The sequence below is a fragment of the Protopterus annectens genome, chromosome 1.part0 (genome assembly GCF_019279795.1).
Source record: "Protopterus annectens isolate FY-2018-M chromosome 1.part0, PAN1.0, whole genome shotgun sequence".
In the NCBI taxonomy this organism is placed as follows: domain Eukaryota; kingdom Metazoa; phylum Chordata; order Ceratodontiformes; family Protopteridae; genus Protopterus; species Protopterus annectens.
Window position 1 is genome coordinate 1,745,762,720 of NC_056725.1, and position 21,658 is coordinate 1,745,784,377.

The 21,658-nt window shown below is 40.2% G+C and overlaps 1 protein-coding gene across 1 annotated transcript in view; it reads right to left on the reverse strand.

The window, feature by feature from the left end:
- UNC93A (unc-93 homolog A) overlaps nucleotides 1-21,658 on the reverse strand; it is a 544,463-nt gene that overhangs the window by 468,638 nt on the left and 54,167 nt on the right. The window lies entirely within an intron of this gene.

The following is a 21,658-nucleotide window of genomic DNA, read 5'->3' on the forward strand; positions in this document are numbered from 1 at the left end:
TTTTTTCAGGAGAGAGTAGGATGTTGGGGAGGGATAGTAGGTATATTTGGGGAGGTAGGTTGGGTAGGTTAACAGACAAAACAGACAAGATGCATACAAGGGCAATATATGACACATGTGGGCAGTAAACACCTTGATGGAGAGGGGTGTTTGGAAATCAGAAGCCCATGAACCCCCTAGGGGAAACAATGGGACTGAGGTCCCCACCTATGGGCAGTCACCACTGCACCTTCACAGCCCTGAAGGTGGCTTTGCTGAGGGCTGAGTAGGAGGGCCAGGCCAACTGTCTAGTTGCAACATGCGGCCCTCAAGCTGATCTCCGAACTCCCTGTGAAGCTCGCTATGCACCATGCCCCGGACCTGTTGACAGGTGACAGTGTCCTGCCTGTACCCATTCACAGGGGGGCGAGCCCCATCCCCTGAGGCAGTTTCACCTAAAGGTGGTGCAGGACCAATGGACGTGGAGGTCCCAGGGTGGGCCCCAGATGTGCTGGTGCCTGGTGCCACGGCCAGCTGAGGTGGGACAGGTGGGTCTGCCATGACCGGCCTTCCCAAATGTGTTATGGTGTTTCAATTTTACAACATATGTGGGTTAGTAATAGTCAACACATTCCAGGATTAGGTATAACAGCATGCATATATATTCCCCTTTACCCAAAACACCAGATATGGAACAGTTGCATAGCAAACTGAACACATGCATATATGGAACCACAGTGGCCATTACAACAGCATGCAGTTACACTGATAGCACCATGCCACCAATGTGGGAGCATTTCAACATGGCACATGCATAGAAACAAATTTAAATATTTATCAGACAATAGGACATATTAACAATTTAGCTTCTGCTTTTGAAAAAAACATTTTTATAAGCATTTCAGGTTTGTGCTGGTAATACTTATATTTAACAAATCAATTTTAACTAAGGTTTATGTTTGAAGCATTTTATATAACAAAATATATATACATATCTATTTATTATATCTGTTTATTATATATACTTTTGGTTTTAACTTTTAGATTCATTTACCTTTAAGGTTCATGTGTTTTAATGCATTTTGCATGTGTAATTGAATTTATTCACTCTTTGGTTCATTTGAATTAGATTAGTTTATTTATTCATCAAAGGAAGAGAGAGAGGTTAGGTATCTGATGAAGTTATTGTGATGAAAACGTATGTGGATTAACTTTACAGTGTTATTGTGCTGTTGCTTGTGCTTTGCAATTCCGTTTGCTGTGATGTGCTGCTGTGATTTAGCTTGCTGTGGATTGTTTTTCTGCTTGTTCATTAAAGCAGTAGTCCGTTTTGCTGAGCTTCCTGTGTGCCTTACTTCAGGTTTAATAGGACGTATGCCCCAACAGTAGATTTAATGCAGCACATACCGATTGAGTTGTGTATTTAGTTTATTGTTGCAGATATGGTGGGTGGAGAGAAAGATGTCAATTAACAACTAGTATTTTCCTGTAGTTCTCATTGCTTTCCTATTCAGTGCTGTGATCTGCACCTTACAGATATTAGTACACTACCCTATGGCCTTAGTTTGGACAGTGGTATGGATGTTGACAACTATATACATGAACTGAGATTTGCCTGCAGTATACACCTCTTACCTGGTATACCTGTGTATTGTTTGTTAACACTACTTAAGTGTTTCTACACATATTCTCAGATTCTAGGTTGATGTTATGCACATACCTGTCCATCTTTTATTGCACACACTCTGGGCATGTCTTGACCACATGCAGGTGAACTGGGACATATTTTGACTATTGCCCTGTTAAACCTTTGATGAATTGTACAATGATAGTTTTTTTTTATTGACATTTTCCAAATATGTACAGGCCTGATAGTCAGTTATATGACATGACATGCTGCCTACATGTCAGTGATTAGCACACCAATATGCCGGGGGACAGGGTAACAGCTGGGAGATATGGGCCAAATAATTGGACATTCTGGACAATTCTGTACACTTGTGGGGTATGATTCTGCATACAACTTACTACCACTCCCAGGATTCCAACCATGGCTGTGTCTGCTGACAATAAAACAGTGTCCATCACAGTTGAGCATGCTATATAGATATTGCTGTGTATCTCTTGTCTGATTTCTGTCTATAATTCTCCTGTGGTGTTACAATCTGACCTTGTAATTACAACACTCTTATACAGGATTTCCTAGACAGTTTTATTATGTAGCACAGTGTGGGTTACAGTGATGAGTAATACTTTTTATTCAGAGCAACTGCAAAACTAACAATGTCATACAATACCAGAGTAAACAGTACCAGTACAAGATATCAAGCTTTTATTTCTAGGAACAGTGTTCATATCTGACAGACCTATGGGAGCAATGTTTGTTAGCACTACCTGAATGTTGTCACACAAATTACCAGATTCCACATTAGTATTATGCACATACGTCTCACTCTGTTACTGTACTCACTCTGGTCACAGCTTGACAACATGGGGGTGTAGATGGGACATACTTGGCTTATTACTCTCATAACATTTTGGGGAGTTACTAGAGTGACAGGTTTGTTCTTATAGATGTCTGACAATCAGTTATATTTCTTGTTTGCTGCCTAAACATCTGGGATCATCCCACTGATTTGCCAGGAGGAACAGGGTGACAGGTAGCAGATATGGTCTGATTTACTGGACATTCCGGACATATCTGTACAGTTGTGGGGTTTGATTCTGCATACAGCCTACTACCACTCCTAGGATTCGAACCATGGCTGAAAATACAACAGTTCATGTCTCATTTGAATGTGCTATTTGGATTATGTTGTCTGCCTTTTCACTGTTTTCTGTCTAAGTCTCTCTCAGCTGTACTCTATGACCTCTTGGGATTACAACAGTTATATATAGACATTCCTACACATTTATTTATATAGCACAGTGTGGGTAACAGTGCTTAATACAACAGTACTATTAAGATATTGCAACTCTACATTACTATATAATACCAGAGTAAACACATGCAGTCCAGCGGTTAGACATTTACTGTCAGGCTATTATGCTTTTATTTACATACAACCTATATGAGACTCTTCTTGCCATATTATCTGGTGTATGGAGTACGTGCCTTAAATGATACAGGTTTTATACAGGCAATTAACTTACTACTACTTTTAGATTTATTTCCTATGACAGTACATGCAAGAGTATTACTAACCTGCCTCGCATCACAACCACTGCAGTCTACAGGCATGGGCTTCCTGGTTCACAGCCCACTCATCTGCCACTGTGAAAGACATAAGAGGAATATATAGCCATACCTATCCATAATATACATGAGCTGGCAATTATTAAACAGGTAGTGGACTGATACTTACACATGGCTGGGACATCCCCTGTCCTCCTAGCCTCTTAGATCCACTGATCCAAGAGATCCCCCTTTCTCTGCTTCAGGTCGGCATAGTGATGCCTGACCTGCTCACCAGTTTGGGGTATGCCAGTGGCACTGGTGAGGTCACGGGCGAGACAGTCCTAGGCTTCCACTTTGTATTGGGAACCCTGGTACTGGCCCTGCAGCAGTCTCTGGTCATGGTCCTTCACAAGGAGTCCTGCCATGACTCTGGACTCCTGGATGCCCCAGCTCTGCACCCGAAAGCGCATACCCTCTCCTATATCAGACATAGTGCCTACAGGAGAAAGCTGCAACCAGTTATGAGATGTATTCCTGCCTGTTGCGTTTAAATAGGGCAGGTTTCCCACACTTTGCCATAATTGGACGGTTTTGAAAATGCTAAGGTATGGGCAAACTTGCTTACCTAAGGCTGGTATTACTTAAAGGGGTATGCCAATGGCCTACACATTACTTACACCTACTAAGCTGGGCTGTTCAATGCTTAGGGTTGCTTAAATTTTAATTTGCATTAAATTTGCTTTTTGGCATTGATTTATTATTCATTGCATGTTATATATGTGTTTGGTATCCATGATTCATGTGTACGTACACTGTATGGGGTCCTTGTGTTTATTAGGGGATTTCAGCACTTTATTACAATGACACCTCACATCTGGGATTAATGCAGTAGTCCAGTTCACATATTTATGTTATGTAGTAGGTTATACAACATAAAACTGCATATAGATTCTTTTCACATGTTAAGTTTGAATTTTCTATAATGAGGATCTGTTTGGTGATACCTCAATCGTATGTACTGCTGTAATGGCTTGGTGGTTAACTACTGTGACTGTAGTGTATAGGGTCTCGGGTTCACGACCTACAAAGGCTGTTTATTTTGTTTCTGGCCAGAACAGCGGCTGATGCATACAGAGTGATTAAGGCACTTTTAAGCAATTGTAAGTGGGTTTGCGTGGGTTTGCGCGAAGGTAAGCAATGCTAACCTCTGGTTAAATATGCTTACAGAGAGTTAGTTTCAATATTGCTTAACCTGTGTGCACATTGCTTACCCCACTCAAATGGGCTTAAACCCACTTACTACTGCTTAAATATGCTTACTCTTGCTTACTAGTGCTTACTCCCGCTTACCACTGCACTAATTTAGACAGTAATGTCACATGGTTCTTGGGGAGGTGGTAGATTTGGAAACTGTATGGATTTATCATTCATTACACATTTTACCTTCCATTTGTATCCCTGATTCCTGTGTACATATACTGTATGGGGCACTTGTGATTATCTGTGGAATTTACAACAATATAGCAATGACAACTCACATCTGCATTTACTGCAGTACTCCAGTTCACAAATATATGTTATTGAGTAGGTTATGCAACAAAAATATTGGTCATAAAGTGATTTGACATGGAAAATGGAATGTACTGGAGTGGGATTCGAACCGGGAATGACTGCTAGTAAGGCAAATGCTCTGCCCACTACACTATTACAGCACTGCTTCATTTGCATATATCTTGCTTTTTATCCTCTTGTGCCATTTAAGCTGCATTAAACATAGCTAAGCAATGGGCAGACCCATGCACCTATGATTAAATTTAACTTGTTTCAGAAAAAATAGAACTTCTTTATAGTTCATGTTTTAAATATTGCTCTTATAAACTTTGGGTGATGTTGCTGGGGGTATGCAAACACCTATGAGCAGTCTCACTCATTCTTATTCCTATACTGCTGTTCTTGATTGCAGGGGAGTGTATATTCTGAGAGCTCTGCTCTCAGACACGTCCCCTGCACTTGTACACATTCCATGTCCATTTAGGAGCTCAGGCTGGGGGCCTTCATTGATATGCATGGCATGCTGCCATCCTGCTCCTAAATGGTCACTTCCATGCAGGACTAAGCTAGTCCGGCACGGAAGGATAGTGAATCCGGGGGTTTATCTTTAGTAAACTTGACATTGTTAGCACAGTATCTACAAAGCTCATTTGTGCATATAATCACAAAGTTTGAATTTTCATTACAAATTCTTAACTCTAGTTTCCATTTTGTTGTCCTGCATGTTAATATAGATCTCATTTCAATGCAATTACTTCCATAAGAATTATTTGTTTTCCTTCTCATTCATGACATTTTATTTGTATTTTATAAACACATACTTTTTTACTCATTTATTATTTTAGCTGTGTTATACTACTGTAATTTGCTCAATTCAGTTATGCAGCTTTTGATAAGACCACATTTCATTTGGTCATGGAGAAAGTCACCAACCAGGAAACAATGACCCATCATAATGTATACCAATTTATAATAAAATTGTTTTATGTAGTAGGGTGACCCCCTGCAGCCCTCATATGGGGCTGTTTGACTCCTCACACCTCTTATTTATATACACTAACTCCAAGACTGCACACAACTGGGAAGAAAGTAAATATCCCCTTCCATAATGCTGTGTCACTTTAGCATTCAGTAACGCAATTCTTCCTGATCTGTGAATTTTTCTCTAGCACCAAATGAAACATCTCCATATGAGCCATGAGTTGTAGCACCTCTCCCAATAGAGCAAAAGTAATACAAAATGGTGAAGCATATACATAATTAAGTACAGAAATACCTTCCTTACCCTAACATAATACACATAGAATTAAACAGAGGTGGAAAAGATAATGCATCAATAAAGCCCATGTCCATGAACTAGAACTCAGATATAATTGTGTACCAATTAGAAATCTTTGAAGACACATCCCTTGTCAAAGTCTAGGAACACTACACTAAGGAAGTAAGTGTTTTGACTAGCTTTCACACACAAACCCTTTGGTTAACTGCTCCAGCTGTTCTAGCTTTTCACTGCTGATGTAGCTTACAACTGGCTATGCTTTTCAAGCTTCCTCCGTTCTTTAAATGTATGTGATTCATACACAGCTAAACCAGGGAAAAGAGAGGAAGTGAAACTGCAGATCCTCTTTCTTAATCGGATACATGATCTGGTCTCCAGACCCTTTATACCCCCAGCTCACTAAGGATGCACCCAGAATTAAGTACAGACAGAACAGTATCTTCCTTTGTAATGCAATACACAAGTAATGAGAGGAAGGAGAAAACAGAAAGTGTATCAAAAAACTGCCAGAACTGTAATTCATGTACATGTCATAAACGGGGTCATAAACCGGACAAGCATGAACTCATTTCAGGTCAGGGCACCTAAGCCTATTGTATAAGGTATGCCTCAGGGCTCTGTTTAAGGGCCTTTTCTATTTAACTCATTTGTGCTCAGTGTCTCTTAAGAACCCAATAATATGTTGTAAATTTGCTGATGATTCCAAAGTAGCTTTACCTATTATGAATCCATTTGATCATGTTATTCTGCAAACACAGCTAGACAACTTGACTTCTTAGTCAACACATCAGCCTAGAGTTTAATCCCACGAAACTGGTGTCATACACATTGGTAAACAAAACTGGGATTACCCATACACCATTAATTGTAGTCTCATTAATCATACAGATTATAAAGGTCTTGCAATCATCATAAATAATATATATCTATATAAAAAAGGTCTTGCAATCATCATAAATAATATATATCTATATAAATCTGCTGGTGTTATGAGCTTAATACTATCAGCTGTCACCTCAAGGATCCCTATAGCTTTCACTTTATATGTTACTCGTGTTAGAGTATATGTTAAATAAGGCTTATCTTTCTGCCTTTATGCAGAATCTGACATCAAGAAATTAGAGTAAGTTCAGTTAACTTTTACCTATAAAATCACTTCTAATAAGAATATATCTTATGACAGGAGTTTAGAGACACTAAACTTGTACTTCATGTTTCATAGGCGAAAAAGTGACTTCATTAAAGCATTCAATTGCAAACATAACATGATTGTGGCTTCTAACCTAAATATGCCATTAATAAATGATTGTATTCAAACCCATGAAAATAATAATTTAATATTAAATATTGACAGTGCAAAGTCCCAAAATATGAGCAAAATGTTTTTCAGTGCAGATTGAAAAGCTAAGAAATATGTTACTGTTATAAGTCAGAAAGGATACATCATTCCGAAGATTCAGTTAGATAGTTTTTTTTGGAGGGGGTCATGGATTTAGACCTTTATTTGTTGGTCACATACTCCGTGAAGGTCCTCTGTAGCCCAATGAGTTTGTTCTGCTGAACTTCAAACTTTTATTTGAATATCTAGCCTCTCAGGCTAACTGATCTGCCTGCACTATGACTGCACTATTGAAGCAGCTGAAAGCATACCAAGGGAAGCCCTCACCTCCTGAAGATGGTTCCACTTCATATAATTGAATTATCATTTCATCAAATTGCAAAACATCGAGACCAAATTGTTGAAAACTCAAATCGTCGAAAACTCATAACATCGAATCTCAAATCATTGAAAACTATAAAGCAACCAGAAATAACACCCCGGACACTGTTTACTACATTTCTGCAGGGGGGCAAGCCCCTCTGCACCCCCCATGTGGGGGGCTCCGCCCGCCCCATACCCCCCGTACATTAAATATACCAACTCACTGTAGTGTGACCTTGGAGTTGGTATATTTAATGTACGGGGGGTGCAGGGGGGCTTGCCCTCCTGCATAAACGTAGTAAAAACTCTGTGGGATGTTATTTCTAGTTGCTTTACTGTTTTCAATGATTTGAGATTCGATGTTATGAGTTTTCAACAATTTCAGTTTTTGACGATTTGGTCTCGATGTTTGCAATTTGATGAAATGATAATTCGACGATATGAAGTGGAACCCTGAAGACATACTAAGGGAAGCCTTCACCTCCTGAAGACATACCAAGGGAAGCCCTCACCACTTGAAGACATACAAAGGGAAGCACTCACCTCTTGAAGACATACCAAGGGAAGCACTCACCTCTTTAGTGCTGAGCTCTAAGACTCTGAAAAGGGACAAAGGGATAGTGTTTCCAGAAGTCTGGATACAGCAGTATGAGTTCTGGTTCAGTGAGCTTGTTGATGTGCTCTCTGCATTCTGCCATTTTTGTCCAATTGTCTTGTATATATATATATATATATATATATATATATATATATATATACACACACACACACACACACACACACACACACACACACACACACACACACACACACACACACACACACACACACACACACACACACACACACACACACACACACACATATAGGATTATATTCTGAATCATCATGAATAACATTTTTGAATTAGACACTGTTGATCAAAGTGGTTGACACTAATATATAATCACTGTGCACCACAGTCAAAATAGAACAATCACAAAAGTAAACCAAACACTTTACATTTGTCATTGCAAACCTAGCAGTAAAAACCTACCCAGCTGTTAACAAAAAGTACAGTTTTGTACCTACCATAAATGTAGATGTTCGAGTGTTCACACTGCTGCAGTCATCACACTTGGGTTATCCTGCCATCAGGCGGTCCCGCAGTCGTCCAGAGTTCCAAAGTTTTGGTCCGGCGTTGGTCCTGTTGCTTCTTTCCTGACGTCAGTGCGCCAGGGGTATAGAAGATGCAACCAACGCCATTTTCTTTAATTTTTCTTGCCCCAGATGTCAGGTGCCCCCAAATAAGTAGGTAATACGTATAAAATAAAAACAATAGCTTCAGTCACAAGCAAATACAGCCCACAAAGGTTGTATAGGATAGAAAGGTATAGATAAGGCCAGCTAGTTCAGAGGGGATGGAGGGAGGGTAACCTGGACTGCAGCAGTGTGAACACTCGAACTTCTACATTTATGGTAGGTGCAAAACTGTACTATGTTCATCGTGTTACACTGCTGCAGTCATCACACTTGGGTAGAATCCCAAAGCTAAGGTTGGGTGGCTGGTCTATAAAGAGTTAGGATTGGCTATGAGACCCTGCAGAACTGCAGTGGCAAATCATGCTCTGGATTTAGAGCAAAGAGGCAGGTGGTAATGCTTGGTAAAGGTGTGCACTGAACTCCAAGTTGCAGCCTCCAATATTTCCTTGGTAGGTACTCCTCTGAGAAAGGCTGCTGAATTGGCTGTAGCTCTGGTGGAATGTGGCCTAATGCTATTTGGGACTGATTTCCCATGCTGTGTGTAGCAGTAACGAATACAGTGTCCTATCCATTTGGATATTGTCTGTTTGAGACAGCCTTGCCCTGTGATCCAGCAGCATATGCTACAAACAGTTGTTCAGTTTTTCTGACAGCTTTTGTTTTGTCCAAGTAGAAGCGTAGCTGCCTGTGTATGTCCAAAGAATGCAGAAGTTTCTCCCCTTTATTCTGGGGGTTTGGATACAAAGTTGGCAAATGGATGGTTTGGTTAAGAGCGACACTAGATACCACCTTTGGCATAAAAGTAGGGATTGTCCTTAAAGAAACCCTGTCCTGATGAAAAATTATAAAAGGTTCCACTGCCATTAATGCTTGTAGTTCTGAGACTCTTTGTGCTGAAGTTACTGCCAGGAGAAGAGCTGTTTTCCATGATAAAAATTTTAGATCAGCTGTATTGGCTGGCTCAAAAGGTGGCAGGGTCAGCTTTTCTAAAACAAAATTAAGGTCCCAGGTTGGTGTTGGTGCTCTCCGGGGCGGTCTTATGTTTTTAGCCCCTCTGAGGTACTGCTTTAGCAAGGGATGAGAGAATAAAGGAGGATCTGTGTTATAATGTGCTGAAATGGCAGAGGCATTGATCTTAATTGATGAGAAGGATAGGCCTCTGTCCAGCATCTCAGTTAAGTATTGTAAAATCTGAGGAATGTTTGGAACAAGAGGATCTAGGCTTTGAGCTTGGTTCCAGGCGCAGAATCTCTTCCATTTTTCTGAGTAAGCTTTCCTAGTGCTAGGCCTCCTGGCTTCCAAAATGACATCCATAACAGCTTTAGAGAGAGGTGTTGCCTGTTTGACTAATAAAAATGCCATGCAGCTAGGTTTAGGGTTTTGAGCTGACCGTGCAGGATCTGATTGTTTTGCTGAGTCAGAAGGTGTGGAATTTGAGGCAAAATCCATGGTGGGCCTTGTGCTAGGTTCCTTAAGATAGAGTACCAGTGCTGACATGGCCAGTCTGGAGCAATCAGGATCATCTGTGGTTTCTCTTGTCTGGCTTTTAGGAGTACCATTGAAAGGAGAGGCAGTGGTGGGAAGGTATAAACTGTTAGGTTCTCCCAGCTGAACAAAAGAGCATCCACTTTCCATGCTTGTTTGTGATAAGTCCTTGTGCAGAATTTTTGTAGTTGTCAATTCAGTGGGGAGGCAAAAAGATCTATGTCTGGGCATCCCCATTTTTGCGTTACCATGCTGAAGATTTGTGGATTCAATTTCCATTCGTGGGGGTCCATGATATTTCTGCTTAGATCGTCTGCCAGAGTATTTTTCTTTCCTGGCAGGAATTGTGCTTGCAGGTGAACTTGGTACATTAGAGCTGTGTTCCACAAGGTCATGGCTTGCCTGCATAGGGGGTAAGAATGAGTGCCCCCTTGCTTGTTTATGTACCACATTACTGTGGTGTTGTCCGTCTTTAGTAATAATTGTCCTGGATGCAGAAGGTCCTTGAAAGCTGTTAGGGCATTTTGCACAGCCAGCATCTCTTTTTGATTGATGTGAAGGTGCATCTGGTCTGTGGTCCACTTGCCCTGAATGCATTTTCCTGCCATGTGTGCTCCCCAGGCATAATCCGAAGCATCTGTTGTTAGACTCTGCCTGGCTGTGGGTGGGGTGAAAGGCTGACCCTTGTTTAGGTGACATGCCTGTGCCCACCATCGAAACTCCTGTAGTAGGCAGGGAATCATTTGTATTACTGCTTCTAAACTGTGAGAGTACTGAGTCCAAACACTTTTTAGGTACCATTGTAGTTTCCTCATATGCAGTCTGGCATATGGTATCAGTAGTATGCATGATGCCATGAATCCCAGGGCCTGCAGAATTTTTCTTGCAGGGAGATGGGACTTTTTGCCAGTAGTTAAAAATATTGAGTTAGTTGAACCTGCTTGTCTGGCGTGAGGTAAGCCATCTGGGCCATTGTATTTAAGCTGGCACCCAGGAATATAATCTGTTGTGAAGGTACTAGTGTTGACTTCTTTTCGTTTACTGTGTATCCTAGAGAAGTTAGCAACCTTTTTACAAATGCCAGATGCTGCAGAAGAATGTCCTTTGTCTCTGCTTGAATGAGGCAGTCGTCCAGGTATGGATATATTTGAATTCCTTTTTGTCTGCAAAATGCAATTACTGGTGCCAGGCACTTTGTGAAGACCCTGGGCGCAGTAGATAAGCCAAAGGGCAGTGCAGAGAATTGGTAGTGCATTGTACCAGCTTTGAATCTGAGGTATCTTCTGCAGTTTTGTCTGATAGGGACATGCAGGTATGCCTCTTTGAGGTCCAGAGTAACAAGCCAAACGTTCTTGCCCAGCATGGGTAGAAGCTGCTGTAATGTCAACATTTTGAGTTTCGGAATATCCAGGTAAGTATTTAGAATTGAAAGGTCTAATATGGGCCTCCAGACCTTGCCCTTTCTGGGGACCAGCAAGAGTCTTGAGTAAAATCCTTGTCCTTGTTCCTGCTGTGGTACTTTTTGAATAGCTCTCATGTCCATGAGGGCTGAAATTTGTTTCTGTGCCTCTGCCCATTGATTTTGTGGCAGGTCTGGCTTTCTTTTTAGCCTTGGTAAAGTATGAAAGTGAAACCTGTAACCTTGAGACACAATATTTAGAACCCATTTGTCTTGGGTGATTGCTTGCCAGTTTTGAGAAAAAAGTGCTAGTTTTCCCCCCAAAGGGGCTTCCAAAAGGGAAGTGCTTGGCGTACGAAGGGGAAAGTCATCGTGACTGTTTCCTGTAAGGTTGAGACTTGTCCTCACCTCCTTTTGGGGTTGAGGTGCCCCACTGTCGTTGTCTGTTTGAGCCTTGGGGTTGAGATCTGCCTCTTGGGTGTCTGTATCTGCCTCTCTGTGGTCTGCCTGACACTGGAAAGGACCATTTTTTTGTAGGCCAATTTCTGCTAAATCGAGGTGGCTGTACCTGTAAGAAATCCTTGACTGTTTGCAGAGATTTAGCTTTATCCTCCATTTTCTTTAACACTTCTTCTGCCTTAACACCAAACAAGGTATGCTGTAAAGGAGCATCCAATAATTTTGCCTTAACATGATCAGGTAAACTCTGTTCTTTTAACCAGGCATGCCTTCGAATCACTGAACCTGTAACTGCGGCTCTACAAGAGGCCTCTAGAGAATCAAAACCACATTGTAGAGTATGTTTTCCCACCTGTTCAACTGCATGCAATAAATCCTGCATTTCTTTACAATCAGGAGCTTCTGAGCTTGCAAGCATTTTCTGTTTTAATTGAGCCATTAAATATTGCTGGTACTTAAGCATGTGAAACTGCCAATTTATAGCTCTTACTGCTAAAGTTGCATATGTGTATACTTTCTTCCCCCATCTATCCAAACCTCTGGAATCTCTGTCAGAGGGTACTGGATTTTTTGTAATGGAAGCCTTAACCCATTTTGGACCCTGGGAAATAGTTTCTGGATCTGCAGAAGGGTTTTTATAAAGAAACTTGTGAGAGTCAGGGACTCTGTAGTACCTATCTGGCTTGGCTGGTGCAGGGAGCAAGGAATCAGGAGATAAACTAGATTCAGAGAACACATCATCCACAATATCTAGCACAGGCAGAATAGCCAGGGGTCTGTGCTGAGGCAATAGAAGGAAATCTCTGTGCCTTTTCTTAGATTCTGAGTAATCCTGACTTTCCCAATGGAAATGCTCCCTCATGGTATGTAAAGTTTCCCCAAAAGAATAATCCTCAGGAGGAGAGGATGAAGGGATAGATTCTTCAGCATCAGAGTCCTCATGGGGTAGAGAGTATCCCTGATCTGAAGAGGAATCAGAGGAAATGGAAACCTGATCAGAGGAATCATAGTCTGTATCCTGCCTAGGCCTTTTCTCAGGAGGGGGATGGGAACCCCTAGAATGCTGTACTTGTTTCTTTGCCTTTAGTGGTACTTTTGTCTTGGCTGTAGTTTTAATGGTAAGATGAGAAGGTCTGAAAACACCCTCAGAAGCCGATGCCTGCTCAGCAGCTCCGGACCCTTCTGAGGGGTTAGTTTCCATAGGCCCAATACCTTGCGTATCCAGAGACCTAGTTGTCTCCACATGGGAGTCGGAGGCGGCCTGTGGCTCTGAGGTAGCGCGTGTCACGGGCTGTGAAAGTGAATCACTGAGAACCGGCGACTGGCCTAGAAGAGGCTTCGCTGTCGGTTTTGGACCTTGGATGTCTGTCTTTATCCTTATCCTTGCGTTTCTTCGGTATTGCAGTCGTTGGTTGATCCAACGGCATTGTATAGTTGAACCTTCGGCCAAAGTAGTGCAATGCAAATTCAAAACGCCTTTTAATAGTACGTTTGTTAATTCTAGCACAAAACCGACAACTAGTGACATCGTGATCAGGGCCTAGGCATGGAATACAGTAAGAGTGGAAGTCCTTATGAGGTATTTGCTTTCCACAAGAAATACAATTATTAACTTTTTCTGACATCGATCTGAGGCAAGAAAAAAGTTTCCCCAATGGGGTACTTAGCTTTATTGAAGATTTCGGATCTAAAATTCGACTTCGAAAATCTCAGGAGTCGGCCGACCGGCACTTGCAAACTGCTTCTGCTTCGGGCACCGCGTGGCAAGAAAGACTGGAGAAAATGGCGTCGGTTGCATCTTATATACCCCTGGCGCACTGACGTCAGGGAAGAAGCGACAGCACCAACGCCGGACCAAGACTTTGGAACTTTGGCCGACTGTGGGACCACCTGACGGCAGGATAACCCAAATGTGATGACTGCAGCAGTGTAACACAATGAACATCTAAGCTAATAACATCTTGCAGACAAAAACTATATGAGAAAGAAACTCTGACATTGTTTTAATGTGGGGCCTACATCCCTGAGGTAGGATCCCTGCCACAACATCCCATTAAATTATGTGTATCTTAACTCCATGACTGCATTGCCATGAAGAAAGAGAAATAATACGTAAAAAATCCAGAGTGAACTCCAGTGCTGAGGACATGCAAAACTTTAATAAACAAAATATACACAAAAATAAAAAACAAGAAGGTGAGCGCTTTCGCAGTCTACTGGTTGCTTCTTCAGACCTACTAGCACAGTGCATCTGAATTAATTATATACACACCTAACATCAATTAATCAATTACATGGTAAAAACTTGTCCTTCCCTTAAAGTTATAGCCAAACATCTATCTATAGTATAGCTTATAAAGAAACACAATGTTGTGTCTTTCGGCTTTTCCCGGTTATGGGTTGCCACAGCGGAACTCTGGTCCGCTAATGATTGGCAGTAGATTTTTACGTGACGAGTTGCCAGCTCTGACACACAACCTTCAATGAAGGTATGCCCATTCACGCATATCTCCACACAGAAGACACTCTAGCTGAGAATCGAACAGGACAACATCTTACTGTGAGGCGACAATGCTACCGCAGCACCACCACCACAGCTTTATAAACAATGATTAGTGCAAAAGTAGACGTATCTTAAGCACAGGTCTTAGAGTAACAAGCTAACTTAAGTCAGGAGGCTTATCTGCATTCAGATGCATTATCCACTCTTGTTCCCCCTGTTCTGTGAAATTTTTAAAATCACCCCCCACTTATTAAACTCTAAGTCTTCTAACACAAAAACGTAAAATCATGGCCAATTTCAAGGTCACTAGCCTGTACTGCTAATGCACTTTTCATTCTTTTATGTCTTACATCATTAACATGTTCTAATACCCTTTCTCTCAGTGTCCCATTGGCCTTCCCTACATAATAACTAAAACACTTCACACAGTATGTAAAATAAACCAACTGTTTCATTGCACAGTCTGCATATAAAGATGTCTCTATCTGGAAACCTTTTAAAGAATGTATAAATAAACCTCCACTATGAACATACTTATAGGCCTTGCAATGCCTAAAGGGGAATGTCCCCTGCTGTTGTGATGGTGGTTTATAGCCTTCCCCTCATGTTTTTATAACATAGTTGTCTTTTTTAAAGATAAGTTATTCTTAAAACTAAAACTTGGTGTTTGTCTCACAACTGCACTTATCTTGTCATCTGCTTGCAAAATGGCCCAATTTTTTTTGACTATATTGCAGACTGTGTCAACATTACTACTGTAAGTCAATACCAATCTAAGTTTACTCTCTTCTCTAACATAATTTTCCTCCCTTCCATATCTAACATCATCTGAAGGACATTAAATTTCTGCAGTCCACAATCACCCAGAACTTTACAGCAGGGATGATTGGCGATAGCTTTGGGAGACTGTATAAAAGTGTGTCTAATTTTGAAAATAGACACCGGATGCAAAAATTAAAAAACTTCAGAGATACCTCTCTGATTTCAGCAAGGGTCATGTTTTTCATGGCCAAAAGAATCTGGTTCTAACAATGTAACTACAGACACTTCAGTGGATGTAAATGCCCCTCTAAAAGAACCTGAACCTGCAGAAAGTACCTCAGAGGAAGTTGCAACAACAAGCGAAGATGGCACTGATGTTTCTAGTGCCATTAACAGAGGGATTACAGAACAGACAGTGTCTTTTTCTCTGTCAGAGCTGCTCCCTTTACCAAAGGACTTCATAAAAGGGAGATCCAGGAGTCAGTCAAGACGTGGATGCCTCAGGCAAAGGATACAGTCAATGGATTTACAACATAACAAAGTAACAACTCACAGCAAAGGAACAACAAAGTAGTTATTAACATCTTCCATTCCATTGACTAATGAGCAATATAGACTGTTAAGGAAAGGACTGTCTTTTATACCTGCAAGGGAGTCTGATTTGGTAGATGTAATTTCTAGCCTTTGTTTTCCTTTTTATTACACATTTGCAAGTGTTTTGTATTCTAGTGTCTTAAGAAAATCTCACAAATTGTCTTTATTACAATCCTCAACACATTTCTTCATTTTAGGTTTTATTAGCTTTATACTGAATTTGTTGGGAGTCTATTTTCATTGGGAGACAGTATTGTAAAGTGTAAAAATAAAATCCAAATGATCATTGTAGAAGTAAAGCAGTATGCACACATTAGTGTTTATGGTAAATGGGGTGAAATAGCCAGATAATGGGACATTTGAATGGCTGCAGTGGGACTCTGGTGCTATATTTTGGTTCCGTTCTTCAGTTTGCATTTCAGAGTTTGTATCCTACAATTCCATTGGAGTGGGTGGGGTTGTTTAATTATGCATGCAAATTTTATGTTAATCAGCGTACAGATTTGTACCTATTTTTCATGGGCCTTGTCCAGATTTTTGATGTTTCCAGGTTGAGAGGTATGAATGGAAGCCTTAACCCATTTTGGACCCTGGGAAATAGTTTCTGGATCTGCAGAAGGGTTTTTATAAAGAAACTTGTGAGAGTCAGGGACTCTGTAGTACCTATCTGGCTTGGCTGGTGCAGGGGGCAAGGAATCAGGAGATAAACTAGATTCAGAGAACACATCATCCACAATATCTAGCACAGGCAGAATAGCCAGGGGTCTCTGCTGAAGCAATGGAAGGAAATCTCTGAGCCTTTTCTTAGATTCTGAGTAATCCTGACTTTCCCAATGGAAATGCTCCCTCATGGTATGTAAAGTTTCCCCAAAAGAATAATCCTCAGGAGGAGAGGCTGAAGGGATAGATTCTTCAGCATCAGAGTCCTCATAGGGGGGGTAGAGAGTATCCCTGATCTGAAGAGGAATCAGAGGAAATGGAAACCTGATCAGAGGAATCATAGTCTGTATCCTGCCTAGGCCTTTTCTCAAGAGGGGGATGGAAACCCCTAGAATGCTGTACTTGTTTCTTTGCCTTTAGTGGTACTTTTGTCTTGGCTGTAGTTTTAATGGTAAGATGAGAAGGCCTGAAAACACCCTCAGAAGTCGATGCCTGCTCAGAAGCTCCGGACCCATCTGAAGGGTTAGTTTCCGTAGGCCCAGTACCTTGAGTATCCAGAGGCCTAGTTGTCTCCACGTGGGAGTCAGAGGCGGCCTGTGACTCTGAGGTAGCGCGTGTCACGGGCTGTGAAAGTGCCTCACTGAGAACCAGCGAACCGGCGACTGGCCTAGAAGAGGCTTCGTCGTCGGTTTTGGACCTTGGATGTCTGTCTTTATCCTTATCCTTGCGTTTCTTCGGTATTGCGGTCGTCGGTTGATCCAACAGCATTGTATAATTGAACCTTCGGCCAAAGTAGTGCAATGCAAATTCAAAACGCCTTTTAATAGTACGTTTGTTAAATCTAGCACAAAACTGACAACTAGTGACGTCGTGATCAGGGCTTAGGCATGGAATACAGTAAGAGTGGAAGTCTTTATGAGGTATTTGCTTTCCACAAGAAATACAATTATTAACTTTTTCTGACATCGATCTGAAGCAAGAAAAAAGTTTCCCCAATGGGGTACTTAGCTTTATTGAAGACTTCAGATCTGAAATTCGACTTCGAAAATCTCAGGAGTCGGCCGACCGGCTCTTGCGAACTGCTTCTGCTTCGGGCACCGCGCGGCAAGAAAGACTGGAGAAAATGGTGTCGGTTGCATCTTATATACCCCTGGCGTACTGATGTTAGGGAAGAAGCGACAGCACCGACGCCGGACCAAGACTTTGGAACTCTGGCCGACTGCAGGACCGCCTGACAGCAGGATAAACCAAGTGTGATGACTGCAGCAGTGTAACACGATGAACATCTAAGCTAATAACATCTTGCAGGCAAAAACTATATGAGAAAGAAACTCTGACATTGTTTTAATGTAGGGCCTACATCCCTGAGGTAGGATCCCTGCCACAACATCCCATTAAATTATGTGTATCTTAACTCCATGATTGCATTGCCATGAAGAAAGAGAAATAATACGTAAAAAATCCAGAGTGAACTCCAGTGCTGAGGGCATGCAAAACTTTAATAAACAAAATACACACAAAAATAAAAAAACAAGAAGGTAAGCGCTTTCGCAGTCTACTGGTTGCTTCTTCAGACCTACTAGCACAGTGCATCTGAATTAATTATATACACACCTAACATCAATTAATCAATTACATGGTAAAAACTTGTCCTTCTCTTAAAGTTATAGCCAAACGTCTATCTATAGTATAGCCTATAAAGAAACACAATGTTGTCGTTGTTGTGTCTTTCGGCTTTTCCCGGTTAGGGGTCGCCACAGCGGAATGATTGGCAGTAGATTTTTAATGTGACGAGTTGCCAGCTCTGACACACAACCTTCAACGAAGGTATGCCCATTCATGCATATCTCCACACAGAAGACACTCTAGCTGAGAATCGAACAGGACAACATCTTACTGTGAGGCGACAACGCTACCGCAGCACCACCACCACAGCTTTATAAACAATGATTAGTGCAAACGTAGACATATCTTAAGCACAGGTCTTAGAGTAACAAGCTAATTTAAGCCAGGAGGCTTATCTGCATTCAGATGCACTATCCACTCTTGTTTCCCCTGTTCTGTGAAATTTTTAAAATCACCCCCCCCCCCCCCCCCACTTATTAAACTCTAAGTCTTCTAACACAAAAACGTAAAATCATGACCAATTCTAAGGTCACTAACGTGTACTGCTAATGCACTTTTCATTCTTTTATGTCTTACATCATTAACATGTTCTAATACCCTTTCTCTCAGTGTCCCATTGGTCTTCCCTACATAATAACTAAAACACTTCACACAGTATGCAAAATAAACCAAGTGTTTCATTGCACAGTCTGCATATAAAGATGTCTCTATCTGGAAACCTTTTAAAGAATGTATAAATAAACCTCCACTATGAACATACTTATAGGCCTTGCAATGCCTACAGGGGAATGTCCCCTGCTGCTGTGATGGTGGTTTATAGCCTTCCCCTCATGTTTTTATAACATAGTTGTCTTTTTAAAGATAAGTTATTCTTAAAACTAAAACTTGGTGTTTGTCTCACAACTGCACTTATCTTGTCATCTGCTTGCAAAATGGCCCAATTTTTTTTTACTATATTGCAGACTATGTCAACATTACTACTGTAAGTCAATACCAATCTAAGTTTATTCTCTTCTCTAACATCATTCTCCTCCCTTCCATATCTAACGTCATCTGAAGGACATTAAATTTCTGCAGTGCACAATCACCCAGAACTTTACAGCAAGGATGATTGGAGACAGCTTTGGGAGACTGTATAAAAGTGTATAATAAAAAACGTAGCACAAGAGCAAAAGCAAGGGTCAAATCTTATATTCAAAGCCAGATACTTTTATTAGTAAAACAATGGATAAGCGCTTTCGCTACAAAATAGCTTCATCAGATCACAATGTTTGCTTAACATAGACAGTTTAAATACTAAAGCACATGGTGAGTACAATTCAAATGAACCAATCATCATCACACATCAATTAGTTCACTTAACATTTAAAGCAGCAAATACAAAAGTATATCAGTGCATTCATTACTGCTACTAATCATATATATATATATATATATATATATATATATATATATATATATAAATATATATATAAAAAACTAACTTCATTTAAAAAGCATCCTTTGAATACAACAAATGATAGTATAAAACTTTAATAAAAGTTTTCTTGTTGTTAAATGCATTATAAAAATTATTTATATATATCTATTACAATTTAAAAATGACTAAATATTCTCATATCTTTATGTGCCTGCGTTTTCTAAGTACAGGTTTGATAGAGACTTTGTCATTTAGTCCTGAGCCTCTATCTGCTCTCAGCAAAATAATCCAGTTTTCCTTCTCTGTATGTCATTATGTTACCTCCTCTTGCATTAGGTTCTATTACTTCTAGTACCCTAAATTGAAATTCATGTTGAGTGTTGTGTAAGACAGTGTGCTTGGCTAAAGCATTCTGTGTATTACTTTTTCTGATGTTATAAATATGCTCTCTTATCCTGTCACGTAGTGGGCGGTTCGTCTTACCCACATAAAATGATGAACATATTTTGCAAACTGCCAGGTAAACAACGTTAGGTGTCATACAATTCGCATGTGTTCTAAAATAAAATGTTTTACCATTATCTGGATGGATAAATGTGGTATTGCTATCAATATAACAACAAAAATTACAATGACCACATTTTTCTGTATGTCCTGAACTAACATGCTGTATAGCTTTCTTAGGATAACAGAGGAGTCTTTTTAAGTTGTTTCTGTTCCTATATATAAAAGAGGGTTCTTTGCCAACTATGTCAGAAATCTCTTCATCAGCCTTTAGTATATTCAAGGGTGTCGAAGAAATATCAGTTCTAATGATATCCTGTACTGGACCAAAATAAGGTTTACCTCTAGAAAAAGATCTGTCATGTTTATGAAATAGATTAAAGAATAGGGGCTACAAAATTAGTGAAATAGATCAATACACTACTGAAGCCCTCAATTCACGTGATGCTAGAGGTAAACCTTATTTTGGTCCAGTACAGGATATCATTAGAACTGATATTTCTTCGACACCCTTGAATGTCAAATTTGCAACAAGTTATACAACAGACTTATTTGAAGTCAAGAATATCATATGTAAACATTGGGATATACTAAAGGCTGATGAAGAGATTTCTGACATTGTTGGCAAAGAACCCTCTTTTATATATAGGAACAGAAACAACTTAAAAAGACTCCTCTGTTATCCTAAGAAAGCTATACAGCATGTTAGTTCAGGACATACAGAAAAATGTGGTCATTGTAATTTTGTTGTTATATTGACAGCAATACCACATTTATCCATCCAGATAATGGTAAAACATTTTATTTTAGAACACATGCGAATTGTATGACACCTAACGTTTACCTGGCAGTTTGCAAAATATGTTCATCATTTTATGTGGGTAAGACGAACCCCACTACATGACAGGATAAGAGAGCATATTTATAACATCAGAAAAGTAATACACAGAATGCTTTAGCAAGCACACTGTCTTACACAACACTCAACATGAATTTCAATTTAGGGTACTAGAAGTAATAGAACCTAATGCAAGAGGAGGTAACATAATGACATATACAGAGGAGAAGGAAAACAACTGGATTATTTTGCTAAGAGCAGATAGAGGCTCAGGACTAAATGACAAAGTCTCTATCAAACCTGTACTTAGAAAACGCAGGCACATAAAGATATGAGAATATTTAGTCATTTTTAAATTGTAATAGATATATATAAATAATTTTTATAATGCATTTTAACAACAAGAAAACTTTTATTAAAGTTTTATACTATCATTTGTTGTATTCAAAGGATGCGCTTTTTTAAATGGAGTTAGTT